The 13,227-nt window shown below is 47.0% G+C and overlaps 1 protein-coding gene across 1 annotated transcript in view; it reads left to right on the top strand.

The window, feature by feature from the left end:
• Positions 1 to 223: 223 nt before the first annotated feature.
• cdon (cell adhesion associated, oncogene regulated) overlaps positions 224 to 13,227 on the top strand; it is a 188,420-nt gene continuing 175,416 nt past the window's right edge. The window contains exon 1 of the mRNA XM_041174246.1: positions 224 to 316. The gene's annotated coding sequence lies outside the window, so the exon portion shown is untranslated. The remainder of the gene's footprint in view (positions 317 to 13,227) is intronic.

The raw sequence follows: 13,227 nt of genomic DNA, 5'->3' as shown, positions 1-13,227 counted from the left end.
CAATTTTGAAGCCTGGTAAATAGATTTTCTTTCTGTCTGCAATAGGGCTGGCGAAAAGACAAGCTGATGCTAGCAAAGGCTGACAGAGAAATGGCCAATCTCCTTAAATATTCCCACAGTTCCCGCACCATTCTCTTATTTACTTGACTGAGAAAGGTTTTCTCTCTCTCTCTCTCTCTTGGCTGTGATAGTGAGGAGTCTGGGCAGTGAGCCCATTGTAGAGGAGCTTATAACTTTAAAGGAAATCTTCAAAACTGTCCAGCTTTTGGGAAAGGCTGTCAGACCGAGAGATCACAGGGAGACGGCCGGGCCTGAGGTAAGTGGCACAGGAAAGCTTGAGCACTGTGAATGCTAACCAAAACCGCCTTTTAAAGCACTGCATGAGCAGATGCTGTTCCTGCACTGGTTTTGTAGGGGCTTGTAACAGACACCTGGGTTTCAACAAGCAAAGGTCGCTATTCTCTTCACCTCCCTGTATAGGCTGGTGCGGAGAACAGAGCTGGCTGCAAGTTTTCATAATGGTATCACACATCCAGAGTTGTGTCAGAGCCACAAATGTGATTCAGCCTGAAACCCGTTGAGGCGACTGTTACACAGTCATAAATCTCAAATTGTTCTTATGATTAACAAAGGTTTTTTTTATATTACTGTTTATTCAAGTTGCTGCTTATTCAAGGGTACGGAGATGTGGGAGAGAGCTGAGGTTTTTAACTGTATGTGAGAAATAGGAAAATTGTCGATCCTTGGAGCCGAGACTAATTTGATCTGTTCTGTCACTGGCACAGCATACCATACCCTGGGGTGCTTTGGGTTCCCAGTACACTGATGCCCATCCCGGGGGACAATTGTGTCAACTGCACACCCCACGCGTTCCAATTCGTAGAAGTTTGGTGTCGGTTCGTTCGCTAGTTAGCGTTAAGCCAAGATGTGTCGTGGTGCGTTAACTGCAATGGTCAGCAAATGCGGAGTGAGTGATCGAATGAGTCGGAACAGTTTGCTGTCAGGATTAAGGGGGTGAGCTACCTGACCAGCATCAGAATGACTGGGTTTCCAAGTCGCAGCAGGACTGTTGACTGTGAGAAATTGATTGAATCACTGATTAATTGAAAAACAAATGATCATGTGTGTTTGGAGGGCAGTGAATGCCAGTCATTAACTGAAACAGGGCAATGTTAGATCCAAACATATATAAAAACAAAAAAACTGCGGATGCTGGAAATCCAAAACAAAAACAAAAACAGAATTACCTGGAAAAACTCAGCAGGTCTGGCAGCATCGGCGGAGAAGAAAAGAGTTGACGTTTCGAGTCAGCAAGTTCTGTCGAAGGGTCCTGAGGACTCGAAACGTCAACTCTTTTCTTCTCCGCCGATGCTGCCAGACCTGCTGAGTTTTTCCAAGAAATTCTGTTTTTATTTTTGTTTTCAATGTTAGATCCCTTGGCTTATGCAAAAACCAGGGATTCCAACATTTCAGAAGAAAGGATAGCTAAACAATTGTCGACGCAAAATCCAATCAACAAATTATCGGCTACGCATAGGAGGTAAAGCACCTCCCTGTTTATGATCTGATAATCTGTTTATCCCTTGGGAGGTTAATCAAGCTCTTCCTAATATAAACCTTGTATAGTGTCCAGGTGGAAATGATCAAAATAGCCCCGGACTGTAGACTGGTGTTCTAAGCCAAATCAGCGAGTGAAGGGACTTTCCAATGTGGTACAGAGTCACACAGACCAGGAAGACCCCAGGCTCCCGCCTTTGTCTGTACTGAGTTTGTTCTACAAGGGAATGGTGGGCAGAGGGTGGCAGGCGCGTGTTGGTTAGATTAGCTGGCTCGGGTGCGGTGCAGAATAATGCCAACAGCAAGGGCCAATCACCAAACTGGCTGTGGTAATCCTTGGAGCCTGCCTCCTCACTTTGCCCCATAGTGATATCATGCCCTGAGCCATGAATAGCAATCCTGGGACAATGAGGACACTACTGAAGAGAAATAGAGCCCTGCAAGGGTTGCTGGAGTTCACCTCAGTACAGTGGCTCTCGCAAGGAGAAAAGTCCATCCAGGTTGTTTCCTGATGTTGCCCATCACCTCCTGTAGGATACTGCCTGTGCGGGGAGGACAATATCAAATGCACCTGGCTCCCAGAGTCAATTGGCTGTTAGCAAATGGTGCCCATGGAATAGTGCCCCATCATGTATCAGGGTGTGAGATACACAGCAAATGGGGAGAAGGGAAACAATAATAAGGCTTGAACGAGCTGAGCAGTTCCTATACACATTCGTGGGCAGTCTGAAATACAGTGCCACCCTCCCTGCTATGAAGTCATTTGCAGTGTCAGACCATCCCATTCACCCATCACCCCTGTGCTTGCTGCCCTACACTGATTCCCAGTCTAGCAGCACTTTGATTTCAGGATTTTAATCCTTGTTTTCAAATCCCTGGCTTCACCTCTCTTGATCTCTGTCTCCTCCAGCCTCACACTCTCCGAGATATCTAATTCTGGCCTCTTGCACATCCCTAATTTCATGACTCCACATTGGTGCCTAAGCCCCTCCACCTCTCTTTCCTCCTTTAAGACACTCTTTGACCAAATATCTCTTTATGTGGCCCTGGACTATTTCAACAGTCTCCTCAACCAACTCTCAAAAAAATCGACCAATCCAAGCACTCTGCAAATTGCTGCTCATTGTTTCACAAAGGAAAAAGTGAATGGAGCCCTTGGTCTGTACCAATGCCAGCCTGTGGCTACAGCTCAGTTCAGTTGCACAATTGGCATCAGTGTCCCTGAGCCTGAAGGTGGGGGTGCGGGCCGGGGGGGGGGGGGGGGGGGGGGGGGTGGTTGCTGGAGGGAGATCAGCCAGACGTGACCTGATCAGTGTGAATGAAGCTATGTCTATATCGGTGCTGTTTTAATCCAGATTCCAGGAGAGGGGTAGCATGTAAGAAAGGGCACTATTACATTAATAAAATTCAATTTGGAGGCAGGTATCACAGGCAAAGCCAGCATGTACTGCCCCTCCCTGAGAGGGTGGGCTTACTTCATGGCTAATTTGATAGAGCTGACTGAAATCAGAGGGCAGTTAAGAGACAGCCTCATTGGTGTGGTGCTGGAGTCATGTATATCGAAACAGAGTGTGCAAGGACAGTTGGCTTCTTTCCCTGAAGGACATTAGTGAGCCAGTTGGACTTTATACAACAATCTGACAACAACACAGTCATTTTTACTTTTACCAGCTTTTTTATTTTCAGATTGTTTTTGAATTCAAATTGTCAAACCCCTGTAGGAGGATAATGAACTGTCGTTTTCCAAATTATTAGTCCAGGAACAGAACCACTATTCCCATTCCTTCATGTCATCAGCAGAGTTGCTGTGTTTTGTCACTACATGTGTTACAGCTTAACCAACTCACAGATGCCACTTGCCCAACAACCTGAAAAATAAAATGATTTAAAAAGCACCCTTCCCAACTAAATCCATTTCCTACAGTCACTATCTTCCCTCCCTCCCTCCATGGTCATGGAAGCCACATGAGAACTGTCGGTACAGAAACAAAATGCAGATTTGTTCAAAGAGCAGCTTTTTGGGCAATGTTGAAACTCATGTTTATGTCAAGCCTTTAACATATGGGACCTCTGAACATAGCAACAGGCCATTGGAAACAAACCCAGAAACAGAAACAGAGATTAAGGGGTGTAAGCAAAAGCGTAGCTGGGAGATAGGTTTAGGGGAGAGACAAACGGTTTTGAGTTGGGAATTCCAGACATTAGGAAGCAGGAGCCAGGTCTCTGGTGGGGGAGAGGGAGAAAGGGAAGGTTGGAGGCTCCAGGGTTTGACAAGAAGTGGGAGAGACGAGGCCACAGAAGGATTTTAAAACCAAGGTATAACCTTGGAAATTTGAGGGGTTCAAATTCCTGCAGAGGTTCCCCAACTCCCACCATAACTGTAGCAGAAGATTGGCAGAGGTCCCAGAGAATCGGAGGAAAGAGCTGGTTAACCAATTTCTCTGTGGATTCTTACCAAAGTTACATCAAGAAATGGGGAGAGGGAATGCCTGCTGAAAGGAGCTGCTGGGGGAACAGGAGAGCTCTACAAGAGGTATGCAGGACTTAGCACAGGACAGGATGCAAGCAACAGAATCTTGGATAGGTTGGAGTTAATGGAGCTCAGAGGATTGGTAGTTAGCCAGTTTCTCCGGTTTTTAACCTTGAATCGAAGGAGAAGATAAAGGGATCAGTATTGAAATTTGTATTGAAGCAACGTAGAATTGCTCGCGGCAAATCCCATAACACATCACCCCTGTGCGCACTGACCTATATTGGCTCTGAGCCAAGCAACGTTTTGATTTTAAAATTCTCACCCCTCTTTTCAAACCCTTCCATGATCTCATCCCTCCCTATCTCAGTAATCTCCTCCAGTGCCACAACCCTCCAAGATATCTGGACTCCTCCAATCCTGGCTTCTTGAGCATCCTCCAATTTTAATTGCTCCGACATTGGTGGCCGTGCCTTCAGTTGCCTAAGCTCCAAGCTCTGGAATTCCCTCCCTACACCACTCTGCCTCTCTACCTCACTTTCTTTAAGACGCCTCTTAAAACATTCCTCTTTGACCAGGCATTTGGTCATCTGAAATAATACAGTAAAATCCCAGCATTCACAGGGGCTATGTCACCGTGAAACCTCACAAACGGCAAAATCACAACCAGCGAACATACTTTACAACAGGAATCAATTAGATAGGTTCCAGCTATTCTAAAATTTGACATGTATTAGGATCAAAGGTGATAAAAACAACATTTTTCCTACATTTAAAGAGAAATTTACTGGAGAAATTGTTTAATAAAACAATAAAACAAGAACAATTTAAAATGTCTCACACAGTACTTACAGGAGGTAGACATGATCAGGAATTAAATCATGGCACCAAAGAACCCACATACAAACAACGGCAGGTGAGGCATGCGCACTCTCTGCTGCAGGGAATACATCATGGGCATCTTCTGTTTTTTCTAACCTCATTTGGGTGTTTACGGCATTTTCTAAACTTGGCTTTTTTTATGTTTAAAACCATGGATAAGAGAACATTTGAGCCCACAATGGGCAAGCTGGCGCAGAAGCCTTTTGCACAGACAAACAAATTTGCAAAAGCGGGAATCACAAATTGTGGGGCTTTACTGTATTTCTTCAAGTGGCTCATGTCATACTTTGTTTATATTGCTCCTGTGAAGGGCCTTGGCACCTTTCATCACCTTAAAGGTGCTTTTTAATTATTGTTGTCGTTTTAGCTGTGGTTGAGTGTGTATTGTTCTTGCCTCTGAGTCAGAAAGTTGGGAATTTGAGTCCTGGTCCTGAGACTTGCACACAAAATCCAGGCCAGCCTGCCAATGCAGTACTAAGGGAGTGCGACACTGACAGAAGTGCTGTCTTTTGAATGAGACATTGAACCAAGACCCTATCTGTAGGTTGGAAATATCTGCAAACACCCTGAAGGAGTTAAAAATCTCCCAGAGCTGCAGAGTGTGCAGTAAAAGTATAAATGAGATTTATGAGCTGCAGTTTTTCCAAAGCATTTTTGGCTTGAGGTCGTGCCAGCATTGCCAGGCTCACCTTGACAAGCAAGTTGTTTGTGTTTTACAGTGTGAGTGTGAGGCTCCATATTAGGCAGGGAGGGCTGCAAGTTCTGGGAGCGGGGTCAAAATCATCCATTGCTTGCTCACTTCTCTACGTGCTGGAATGTTGCCTCATTTCTAACTCCCTGGGGTAATGAATTCATCTGTCTACAGGTGTGCCTGCTTCAGTGTGAAGTAACCAAAGGTCGAAGTGCCCACATCAGACCTTAGGACCTCGGGGCTCCTCAATGTGATTGGCACCTGAGCTAACCGACCCATGACCTGAGGTGAAAGGGGAGCAGAAGACCCTTGAACTGTTCAGCTCCACCAGCCTGATCGGTTTGATTTCACAATAACAGGGCAAAACATGTGGGCCATGAACATAGCTTTAATAGCCACATGTCCAGCTGTCTGATCAAACGGGGGAAACAATTCATCCCTCCTCACACCAAATGATAAACTTGCCCCTTATAACAGGCATGAGACTATTCCACACTGAGTATAGAAGACATCATGCTGTCCTTTCACAACTGGGATCTGGGTTTTGAATCCAGCCCAAAGGTAATGAGATGGGGTGGTTGTAGATGACTGTGGGGTGGTCACAATCCAGATTCCAGCAGCCTTGTGCCCACAGCACAGAGCCGGTGCTGTTTAGTATTTAAAAACCACAGATGCTGTAAGCTCACCAACTCAGCAGCATTTAAAAGCTGCAATAAATGAGGTTAGGATTACAGAAGTGTAGCTTCTTCTCTTCTGCTGTAGGGACGCTAACTGGATCATTGACTTATCGTTTCTCATAGATGTTGACAGACATGCTGTGGAATTCCAACACCCTCTGCTTTTATTTCGGAGGCCACCACTTTCACATTTCACTATCGATCCCTTTTAATTGGCAGTAAACTGGCACTCGCACTGAGAGAGGCAGTAAACTGGCACTCGCACTGAGAGAGGCAGTAAACTGGCACTCGCACTGAGAGAGGCAGTAAACTGGCACTCGCACTGAGAGAGGCAGTAAACTGGCACTCGCACTGAGAGAGGCAGTAAACTGGCACTCGCACTGAGAGAGGCAGTAAACTGGCACTCGCACTGAGAGAGGCAGTAAACTGGCACTCGCACTGAGAGAGGCAGTAAACTGGCACTCGCACTGAGAGAGGCAGTAAACTGGCACTCGCACTGAGAGAGGCAGTAAACTGGCACTCGCACTGAGAGAGGCAGTAAACTGGCACTCGCACTGAGAGAGGCAGTAAACTGGCACTCGCACTGAGAGAGGCAGTAAACTGGCACTCGCACTGAGAGAGGCAGTAAACTGGCACTCGCACTGAGAGAGGCAGTAAACTGGCACTCGCACTGAGAGAGGCAGTAAACTGGCACTCGCACTGAGAGAGGCAGTAAACTGGCACTCGCACTGAGAGAGGCAGTAAACTGGCACTCGCACTGAGAGAGGCAGTAAACTGGCACTCGCACTGAGAGAGGCAGTAAACTGGCACTCGCACTGAGAGAGGCAGTAAACTGGCACTCGCACTGAGAGAGGCAGTAAACTGGCACTCGCACTGAGAGAGGCAGTAAACTGGCACTCGCACTGAGAGAGGCAGTAAACTGGCACTCGCACTGAGAGAGGCAGTAAACTGGCACTCGCACTGAGAGAGGCAGTAAACTGGCACTCGCACTGAGAGAGGCAGTAAACTGGCACTCGCACTGAGAGAGGCAGTAAACTGGCACTCGCACTGAGAGAGGCAGTAAACTGGCACTCGCACTGAGAGAGGCAGTAAACTGGCACTCGCACTGAGAGAGGCAGTAAACTGGCACTCGCACTGAGAGAGGCAGTAAACTGGCACTCGCACTGAGAGAGGCAGTAAACTGGCACTCGCACTGAGAGAGGCAGTAAACTGGCACTCGCACTGAGAGAGGCAGTAAACTGGCACTCGCACTGAGAGAGGCAGTAAACTGGCACTCGCACTGAGAGAGGCAGTAAACTGGCACTCGCACTGAGAGAGGCTGTAAACTGGCACTCGCACTGAGAGAGGCTGTAAACTGGCACTCGCACTGAGAGAGGCTGTAAACTGGCACTCGCACTGAGAGAGGCTGTAAACTGGCACTCGCACTGAGAGAGGCTGTAAACTGGCACTCGCACTGAGAGAGGCTGTAAACTGGCACTCGCACTGAGAGAGGCTGTAAACTGGCACTCGCACTGAGAGAGGCTGTAAACTGGCACTCGCACTGAGAGAGGCTGTAAACTGGCACTCGCACTGAGAGAGGCTGTAAACTGGCACTCGCACTGAGAGAGGCTGTAAACTGGCACTCGCACTGAGAGAGGCTGTAAACTGGCACTCGCACTGAGAGAGGCTGTAAACTGGCACTCGCACTGAGAGAGGCTGTAAACTGGCACTCGCACTGAGAGAGGCTGTAAACTGGCACTCGCACTGAGAGAGGCTGTAAACTGGCACTCGCACTGAGAGAGGCTGTAAACTGGCACTCGCACTGAGAGAGGCTGTAAACTGGCACTCGCACTGAGAGAGGCTGTAAACTGGCACTCGCACTGAGAGAGGCTGTAAACTGGCACTCGCACTGAGAGAGGCTGTAAACTGGCACTCGCACTGAGAGAGGCTGTAAACTGGCACTCGCACTGAGAGAGGCTGTAAACTGGCACTCGCACTGAGAGAGGCTGTAAACTGGCACTCGCACTGAGAGAGGCTGTAAACTGGCACTCGCACTGAGAGAGGCTGTAAACTGGCACTCGCACTGAGAGAGGCTGTAAACTGGCACTCGCACTGAGAGAGGCTGTAAACTGGCACTCGCACTGAGAGAGGCTGTAAACTGGCACTCGCACTGAGAGAGGCTGTAAACTGGCACTCGCACTGAGAGAGGCTGTAAACTGGCACTCGCACTGAGAGAGGCTGTAAACTGGCACTCGCACTGAGAGAGGCTGTAAACTGGCACTCGCACTGAGAGAGGCTGTAAACTGGCACTCGCACTGAGAGAGGCTGTAAACTGGCACTCGCACTGAGAGAGGCTGTAAACTGGCACTCGCACTGAGAGAGGCTGTAAACTGGCACTCGCACTGAGAGAGGCTGTAAACTGGCACTCGCACTGAGAGAGGCTGTAAACTGGCACTCGCACTGAGAGAGGCTGTAAACTGGCACTCGCACTGAGAGAGGCTGTAAAGGTCCCTGAGGTTATAGCAATCTGCACAACATTGTTGCGATAATGTAGAGGGAACTTTACTCTGTATCTAACCCTGTGGCTGTACCTGCCCTGGGAATATTTGATGGGGACAGTGTAGAGGGAGCTTTACTCTGTATCTAACCTCATGTTGTACCTGCCCTGGGAATATTTGATGGGGACAGTGTAGAGGGAGCTTTACTCTGTATTTAACCCCATGTTGTACCTGCCCTGGGAATATTTGATGGGAACACTATAATGTCAATCAGCCAATTATATCAGGGATCGAACCTGAGATTTTGATGGCCCACAATCAGTGCTAGACTGGGGAGTTCATCTCCAAAATGAGCCTTCAGGAAAACTTTCATCTTTTTAACTCAATGAAAATATTTTCAGACCAAAAGTAATCGATCATGCAGTGACATCACAAGACAAGTCAATTCCCTCTCTCTCTGACTGGCTGTTGTGATCCACCATGAACAGGACTGGTGGGAGGGAAGAACAAAACACAGAAAATAATATTTTCATGAATGGATTGACCTACTGTGACTAAATATGGAAAACATTTTCACAGTTATGACAGCCCAAATGTGTGATAACAGTTTATATTTCACTAAAATAACTTATGACTCATAGTGTAAGCACTTAGACTGAGAGCGAGCTACAGTGGGCACTAAATACAGGCCCCACAAAAGGGCTGGAAGCAGTTTAATTGGGCCAAGTTCTGTCAACTAAGCAGATGGTCTTCATTCTTCATATATGTAGTTAGCTCATGGGATTGACATTGACCTGTGAAAATTAACATAGGTAACAATTCAGATTTTTAAATTGCAGGGCTACTTTATCTAAGGATGGGAATCTCCACATCCACCTTCCCAATTCTGTTAAATTCTACTTCCTTCCTAGTGCCTGCATCCTCACCATCTTATCCCTGAGTTCAAATGACTCCATGGCCTCACCCTGTCCCTATCGCTGCAAACTCCTCTAGCCCTACAACATCCTCTAGCCCTAACATGATCTAGCCCTACAACTCTCTGAGAAGCTCTGAGTTCCTCCAATTCTGGCCTCTTGTTCATCCTCCAATCTTCGCTCCACCATTATCAGAGATGTTTTCAGCTCTCTAAGACCTAAGCTCTGGGATTTCTTCCCAATAGCTCTCCACTCCTCCTCCTTTAAGTCCCTCCTTAAAACCTACATCTTTGACCAAGTTTTTGACCAACCTGTCCTAATGACATCTTCTCTGACTCGGTATCAGTGTTTGTTTGATTACGCTCATGTGAAAAGCTTTGGGACAATTTACAAAGTTAAAGGTGCTATTTAAATGCAAGTTGTTGTTGCTGATATCTCCTGCTGTAACTCATTCTTCCCCAGGGCCTATTAGTATTCCTCACCTCCCTCAATTTTCCTCTTCTGCTACAATCTACAGTTGTTTTTAAACCCAAGCCTGGTGCTATCTGCTCTATGAACCTTCTCTTCCCCTTTGCCCTCCTCAGCTTTGTGATGAGCTTTGGCCTTTCACCTGATCCTCTCCAAAGTTATGTTAAAAAAATCTAGATATCTCTTCAAGAGGGACTTCTCCATTCCTCAATTCTTATAACAACTTCTACCATTGATGCTCAGAATGCTATTACATCATCCTGTCATTACCAGATATAGCCTGTCCTCCTGAGATCTAGTCTATCAGCTCCCGAGAACACCAATCTTTAGCCATTAGGGAAGATTAGAGAAGGTGAAGGATTCAAACATCAGAAGAGACAGTTAAAAGAGGCAATTAATGATAGAAAAAGTCAGGAGATAGGGTAATGGAGTTGTGGAATGGGTTACCAGGGAAGGATATTGAAGTGAACACCATCAATGGGTTCAAGAGAAAACAAGATGTCTGTCTTAAGGTAGAAGAGATATAGAAGAGAGCTCTAGGTAGATTGGCTGGTACGGTAATCCAGATGTGTGGATTAAGAATCCAGAGAGTGTGTGTTCAAATCCCACCATTACACTTCCAGAATTCAACCTCCATTCAAAAAAGCTAAAAATAAAATAATGGTATTAATGAAGCTAATCTTGAATTGTCAAGTTGTTGTAAAAGCTCAACTGGTTCAGTAATGTCCTTTAGGGAAGCGAACCTGCCATCTATGCCTAGTCTAGCCTATGTGTGAGTCCTGTCCTGCACTGACATGGTTGACTCTCAACTGTCCTGTGAAGTGGCCTGATAGTGAGACACTCTTACTTGCTTCAAACTGTTGCACTCCAGTGATTCAAGAACAAGATCCACCACCCCCTTCTCAAGGCGGCTAAATGTCAGTATTACCTGCATAAAGAGACAGACTTTCATGACCTAGTAATTCCCATATTCGAACATGTTTTTTAAAGTCTGGAGGCCATGTTTCCCTCTTTTGTTGAAAACTGGGTCAAATGGACATTTTTTTCACAGTAATTTATGAGCTGGTAACAAAATCGTAGGAACACAGATCTGCAACCTCTCCTCAGAATGTGAGTTTGTTAGCAGTAATGAGAAACTGGCAGCCAATCGACCTACATATATAATGACACCTAACACCTTTCGAGCAGCTAATGAGGCTCTTAATGGGTATAAATGTTGAAGGGCCAGTTAACCCAGCTGGAGTGTGTACAATGGAATCGGTGAATGCAGCGAGAGACTGCTTTAAATGAAGAGGCCCTGCACGTGCTGATCAACTGTTTACTAGAGAAACAGAACTGGTGGAGGTGGGGGTGGGGGACTGAGGGAAACTGGTGGAGGTGGGGGTGGGGGACTGAGGGAAACTGGTGGAGGTGGGGGTGGGGGACTGAGGGAAACTGGTGGAGGTGGGGGTGGGGGACTGAGGGAAACTGGTGGAGGTGGGGGTGGGGGACTGAGGGAAACTGGTGGAGGTGGGGGTGGGGGACTGAGGGAAACTGGTGGAGGTGGGGGTGGGGGACTGAGGGAAACTGGTGGAGGTGGGGGTGGGGGACTGAGGGAAACTGGTGGAGGTGGGGGTATGAGGAAGACTGGCAGAGGTGGCGGTGGGGGTTAGGGGAGACTGGTGGAGGTGGGAGTGTGGAACTGAGGGAGACTGGTGGGAGTGGGAGTGGAGGATTGAGGGAGACTGGTGGGGGTGGGAGTGGAGGACTGAGGGAGACTGGTGGGGGTGGGGGGACTGGTGGAGGTGGAGGTGGAGGTGTGAAACTGAGGGAGACTGGCAGGAGTGTGGGTGGGGGTAGGGGAGACTGGTGGAAGTGGGGCTGGGGTGTTGGGGGAGACTGGTGGAGGTGGGGGTGGGGAATTGGGGATGTCCAGTGGAGGTGGGGGGGTCGAGGTTTTGGGGAGTACAGCCTGGAAATGGCTACAGAGATGACAAGCACAGGTATCAGGGCAGATGTTGTCCCTATTGTGGCTGAAAAATTGGGACAATAAGGACTGACATTGGTCACGTTCAATTTGCACTTGTAGAGACATTTACAGCACAGAAGAAGTCCATTTGGCTGTTTTAGCCACTATCATATTGATAAAGGCAGCTTAGCAAGCCTACTTGTTTTCACTTGAAAATTGTCCCCTTCTTTAAATTCACTATTACCAAATTATAATCTGGAGTAAAAATACTTTTCAATAATCCTTCGCTGCCACTCTAGCAAGTTGCTTTAATGAGATAAAAGCAAAATACTGCAGATGCTGGAAATCTAGAACAAAAACAAAAATACTTGGAAAAACTCAGCAGGTCTGACAGCATCTGCGGAGAAAAATACAGTTAATGTTTCGAGTCCAAATTACTCTTCATCAGAACTAAGGAAAAACAGAAAAGAGGTGAAATATAAGCTGGTTTAATGGGAGGTGGGACAAGTAGAGCTGGATAGAGGGCCAGTGATAGGTGGAGATTGCCAAAAGATGTCATAGACGAAAGGACAAAGAGGTGTTGACAGTGGTGATATTAGGTAAGAAATGTGCTAATGGTGACATTAAGTGTAGAAAGCAGGATGAGCAAGGGACAGATAGCCCTAGTGGGGGTGGGGTGGGGGGGAAATCGAAATAGGCTAAAAGGTAGAGATAAAACAATGGATGGAAATACATTTAAAAATAATGGAATAGGTGGGAAAAGAAAAATATATTTAAATTATTGGAAAAAGGGGGATCGGAAGGGGGTGGGGATGGAGGAGAGAGTTCATGATCTAAAGTTGTTGAACTCAATATTAAGTCCAGAAGGCTGTAAAGTGCCTAGTCGGAAGTTGAAGTGCTGTTCCTCCAGTTTGCGTTGAGATTCGCTGGAACATTGCAGCAGGCCAAGGACGGACATGTGCGCATGAGAGCAGGGTGGAGTGTTGAAATGACAAGCGACAGGGAGGTCTGGATCATGCTTGCGGACAGACCGAAGGTGTTCTGCAAAGCGGTCACCCAGTCTGCGTTTGGTCTCTCCAATGTAGAGGAAACTGCATTGGGAGCAATGAATGCAGTCGACTAAATTGAGGGAAGTGCAAGTGA

Source organism: Carcharodon carcharias, chromosome 25, assembly GCF_017639515.1.
Source record: "Carcharodon carcharias isolate sCarCar2 chromosome 25, sCarCar2.pri, whole genome shotgun sequence".
NCBI classification, from domain to species: domain Eukaryota; kingdom Metazoa; phylum Chordata; class Chondrichthyes; order Lamniformes; family Lamnidae; genus Carcharodon; species Carcharodon carcharias.
This window is presented reverse-complemented; position numbering and strand designations above follow the sequence as displayed.